Raw genomic sequence first — 5,886 nt, 5'->3', positions numbered from 1 at the left:
AACTTCAGTGAAGGGGGCTAATGGGGAGGTGATAACAAGTAGTGGTGATGTGAGAAGGAGATCGAGATTGAAGGTCTGTTGAATGTGTTTGATGATAGAGTGCCAGATGTAGAATGTTTTGGTCGAAGTGGTGTGCAAAGTGAGAGAGTTAGATAAAATGATTTGGTAAACAGAGAAGAGGTAGAAAAAGCTTTGTGGAAGATGATAGCCAGCAAGGCAGTGGGTTTGGATGGTATTGCAGTGGAATTTATCAAAAAGGGGGTGACTGTATTGTTGACTGGTTGGTAAGGTTGTTTAATGTATGTATGGTTCATGGTGAGGTGCCTGAGGATTGGCGGAATGCTTGCATAGTGCCAATGTACAAACACAAAGAGGATAAGAGTGAGTGCTCAAATTACAGAGGTATAAGTTTGTTGAGTATTCCTGGTAAATTATATGGGAGGGTATTGATTGAGAGGGTGAAGGCATGTACAGAGCATCAGATTGGGGAAGAGTAGTGTGGTTTCAGAAGTGATAGAGGATGTGTGGATCAGGTGTTTGCTTTGAAGAATGTATGTGAGAAATGCTTTGAAAAGCAAATGGATTTGTATGTAGCATTTATGAACCTGGAGTTGATAGAGTTGATGGAGATGCTCTGTGGAAGGTATTAAGAATATATATATATATATATATATATATATATATATATATATATATATATATATATATATATATATATATATATATATATATATATATATATATATATATATATATATATATATATCATCAAGAAATAAATTTTTCTAGAAAATAGAAATCTATGATTGAGTTTGGAGACCAGAATTTCCTCTGGAATCAAATTGACTATAACGAGATATGAGATGATTCTCCTCTGCTCCTATGAAAGACACACACATAGAATGATATACTCTCGTTATTTACTCATGTTAATTTGTTCGTGAATGAAATTTACATTGTGTGAATACATGAAGAACTGTTTACATACTTGTCTTGAAAATTATCATCCAATCAGCGTGAGTGTCATCATGTGGGATCTGATGAGACCAAAGTCATCTGCTCTGGCCATGAGGACATGAACGACTGGATCAGTGTGCTTCATGAAGCAACCCGATGCCATAAGAAGGTCATGCATGCCAATGAACCTTTAATATTAAGGTGGCATCTCATCTGTGGCTCAGAGGCATTCCTCCCCTCCCCTCCTCACACACACCCACCCCCTCACTAATAACATGTCCACCATCTTGGAATATTCTTACCCACAAACTTCGACTCTGTTAAAAGAACTATTTTTCTTTATCTATTACGAAATGTTATTCCAATCGAAGTGGCCTTATATAACCATCTTATGTCACAGCTCTCGCATCTCATTGAAGTTTTGCTGATTTACCGGATTAAGCTATGTTATATATATCATATAACAATGTAGAGACTCTTAATTTTATTACACTAATATTGCCAGTGATTATCTACAGGCATATGTCATCGTTAGATTCTACTTCTGTTTTTATTCTGTGTGAATGTGTCGTTTTCCACTGCTTACGTCTGACTTTCTTTCATTTTTCGCTCCGTATTATATTAACTACATCTAAGACACATATCTATATCAGATACCATATTCTTCTGTTTTTCATTCATCTGAAGTTTTCCTTCATAACCCATTAACTTTTCTTGTAATATGGGTAACATTGTTCCCTTAACTGATTTCTTCTAAATGCTTCATCTATCAAGAACAACACAAAATCGTACGAAAATCTGACATTTCTTTTTAATATGTTGTTATCCAAGCCATTTATCCAATGTCACGTTCTACTGTAAAATATAACTTTGTAATTCTTGATGTGATATTAATTTTGTTCTGGTCCTTAGAAAGATATGTCAAAAATCTCCCACAACTTATTATCATTTGGAATTTTAATATAGGAGAAATATAATAACTCCTTAATCTTGAGTAGCTTAGAAAAATTTTGGAATCTTGGATGAAAAAAAAAAGGGAAGTCACAGTTCTCTGCGAATGTGACCAGCAGCGTAGAAACATATCGTTATGTCATATTGTCATGGTTCTCATATTTCTTGTCCAGTGTGATGTCTTCTCAGTTTTCCTTACAGCTGGTGACGCACTTTGCCTACTCCATCAAGATTACCTCAGCGTCCACAAAGTGTAGGTAAAACATGACAAATTTCAGATTAAGGCTTTTACACGCATTATTGCCTCGACGCTCTGCTTTATAATCGTCTAGGAAAGTATTTGCTAAAGTAGTTTAGAGTTACTTGGTAGTTTCCGTAGTCTCTATCCACTTTATGTCATGTTTCCTTTAATCTTTTTTTCCCCCTGGTTACGTAGAGTTGATCAGATCCGCCTAGCGTCGACGTGGTAAATTACCTGTTGTAAAAGAGGGATTGTGTGTAGAGCGATGGACACTAGTGAGACCGTATGTGTAGGATTGGAAGCTCTGTCTATAGGAGTAGACGCTAGAGAAGCTGTGCGTTGAGGGTTGACGCCAGAAAGGCTGTATGCGGAGGATATACATCAAAGAGGCTGTGTGTGTGGAAGGTGGACATTAGAGAAGCTGTGTGTATGGAAGGTGAACGCTAGAGAGGCTACGTGTGAATGCTGGATATTAGAAAGGTTGTGTGGAGAGGCAGACACCAAGCTAGTGGCTAGGTGGAAAGAGTGCCTACCCTTAGGCTAAGGAGATAACATCCACCTGCTATAAAGTGAGCATCATAGCCACTCTAATCCATAGATCTGGTCACCAGATGGATCATGAGGGAAAGACCAATGGTATGTCCAGCTGCGGATCTGGCCACTGGCTTTCGTGTTCATGAGGCGCAACAAAGGAAGGATATGGCTGTTGGTGTGCTTGATCTGGTCATTTGCTCTCATCCCCAGCATCGCCCTTTTCCCCCAAAACACATTGCAGACGCTAATCTGAAAAAAAAAAAATATGAAAAGCTGTTTTAAACAGGAAATCATTTGATAAATATCATACTGATTGGAAAATTTCATGCAAAAGGGTTGAAATCTTTTCTTTAGTATTTGTCTTTGATTTCTTATCTTTTGTTTTCGTATCTTCAACGAGGACTGAAGGCAATATCCTGTATCGATTTCCTGTTACTGAATAAAGAATAAATATCTGAAGCAAACACTGTCAGCTGTTCATTAGAAGCGTCTAATTCTTTTTATCCCACCGTGAGTCTCCAAAAGTATTGTATGAAGATTTTCCTTTCACTCTAACATTCAGTCTCGTCACACGAGCACTTTTTGCCTCATTTTATAGCATCAATTTTTCTAAGGGCTGTCATTTTTTTTTGGGGGGGGCACGTCCTGTCACACACGCATTGGAGAGTTCTGAGAAATGTTGCGTGAGAAAAAAGAGTTTTTCTTGTTATATGAATCACGTATACAGTCCCACAGGCAACGACAGGCGAGTTCACAGAGGAATAAGAGGTACAGACTACAGGATGAAGCTGAGAAGGCCGCGGGGTCGCTTGCTAAGGGAAATGTTCCAGAGGAATGGAAATGTTTTCAATGTAACACCGATTTTTCAAGAAGGTGATAAACTACTCCCGGCAGTTATCGTCCAATTAACTAGTCGTCTGTAGTTGGTAACCTAATGGAAACTACCGATGAATAAACGAATATCAATGTGGTTACGACGAAATCGCTCATGTTTGACAAATCTGTTCGATATCTTTTGTGAATCAGTTAGCATGTATGACGAAAGTAAAGTGGTCTATGTTACCCATTCAGATTTAAAAAAAAAGAAGTATAAGATAAAGTTCTATATCCAAAGTGAATAACAAAAGCTAAGTCACACTGTATAGATGGGGTTGTGCTTTGATGGTGAGGAAATTGGCTGAGTGGTCACAAAGAGAAGTGACTACTTGCAAGCCTCTGAGTGGTTAGACGTAAAAAGTGGTGTGCCTCAGGGATCATACTTTGGACCAGTTCTCTTACTCATTTGTATTGATGTTATTGATAATGGACTGCATCGTAAGTTATCTAAATTCGCGGACGATCCTCACTTAATAAGTAAATCTAGAACAGAAACTGAAAGTATGCACCTTCAAACTGACAGACAAACTAATGGATTTTGGTGGTAATTAAATTCTAAGATTGAGAAGTATAAAGTTGTACATATCGGTTGTAAAAACAAAGAGACAAGCTATTATATGAATAATGCTGTATACACAACATTCATTATGCCACACACACACACACACACACACACACACACACACACACACACACACACAAAGCATTGGAAATCCTACACGCAGGCACACACACATTAATAATGCCACACACACATTTATAATGCCTCACACATACGCAAATGGAGGGTAGACTCTTGGGTTAAAACATTTGACAGAACAGCTCTCAAAATTTCTGTATTAGAGAAAATGTTGGACGAGAGATAGGGTTTACAAGTTTGGTCACTTTAAGTTACATTGAGTTTTCATCTCCTAAAAGGGAAAGTCAAAATGAAAAGTGATAACAGCATCACTAAATCTGAAGCGATTTTCCATGTAGTGCACAATAGGCTGAATAGACCTCTCCGAAAAGTGTTATCAAATAGAGGCAACAGATATAAAGACCTCATACTGCTACAGACAGACAGAAAAAGCATAACCCACTCTCTCTATCTCTCTCTCTCTCTCTCTCTCTCTCTCTCTCTCTCTCTCTCTCTCTCTCTCTCTCTCTCTCTCTCTCTGGTAGTTGGAGGGGCTGCACAACCACTGACCGAGGTATATTACCGATATTACTCGCCTGGGTAACGGGAGGGTCAGCGTCAGCTGTGCAATAAACAAGCATTTCAGTGGCGGTCAAGTTTCACTCCTTTGCCTCACCCACACCCACGGAGGCTACTGGTTTTTGAGTCCATAAACATACAAGCTCACCATCTCACACATAGCACTTTACAGCGTGTAACTTGTGATTCGTTCTTCGTAACCTAAGGTCCTCCTGTGGTGAGCGCTACGCACTAGCACTGTCTTATAGCTTTCGTGGGGCAGGACACGTATGTACTCGGAGGTAACAAGTTACCTATCAGGGTAGTATATGAAGGTGCTATCGGTAGGACTAGTGACGCACGCAGTCTGCCAACACTTCAGCGGTTGGCAATTTGGACTCCATTAACCCACGTTTTATCTTTTTATGTTTATATATATATATATATATATATATATATATATATATATATATATATATATATATATATATATATATATATATATATATATTCTATTAGATCTAAGTTAAAGTACCCTAGATCTTTCATTGATAAATCCCTTAAGCTAGAAAAGAAATCATCTTATAGAGTTGAAACCAAACCTCCCATTGACACTAAGAATCTTATAGTTCACCCTTTTGATAATAATTTTACTTTACTTTCCATGTTGCTTAAACCCTTTAATGTAGATATTACTTTCAGCAACAAATATACTATAAAAAATATCTTAAACAAAAATTTTTTTCCAGAAAATTTTTTTCCCTGGTGCTCAATACCCCCAATTTAAAATTTTGATAATTTTTTTTCAATGGGAAAGGGTCTTTTATTAACTTTAACAAAATAAATTTGTTTAAAAGGGCCCAAGCCCCAAAATTTTCCAAATTTCCTTTTTTAATCAAGGGTTAAAAACTTATAACTTTCATTTAATGGGGAACGTTTTTCAAGGGGTTAATAACAAAATTTACCCCGAGAAATTTTTTGTTTCTTTTAAATTTTTAAATTTTTCAACCCCAAAGAATTTTTTTCTTAATTTCCAAAAATTTTATCAAAATTTTGGGTATTTCCCGTTTCCAAAAATTTTAAGAATTTTCAAATTTCTTTCAATAGAAATTTTTGGTTTTTTTAATTGTTTAATATCCTTAATTTACAA

This window comes from Panulirus ornatus, chromosome 67 (genome assembly GCF_036320965.1).
Source record: "Panulirus ornatus isolate Po-2019 chromosome 67, ASM3632096v1, whole genome shotgun sequence".
In the NCBI taxonomy this organism is placed as follows: Eukaryota; Metazoa; Arthropoda; class Malacostraca; order Decapoda; family Palinuridae; genus Panulirus; species Panulirus ornatus.
The sequence above is the reverse complement of the archived record's forward strand: the minus strand, read 5'-3'. Positions refer to the sequence as shown.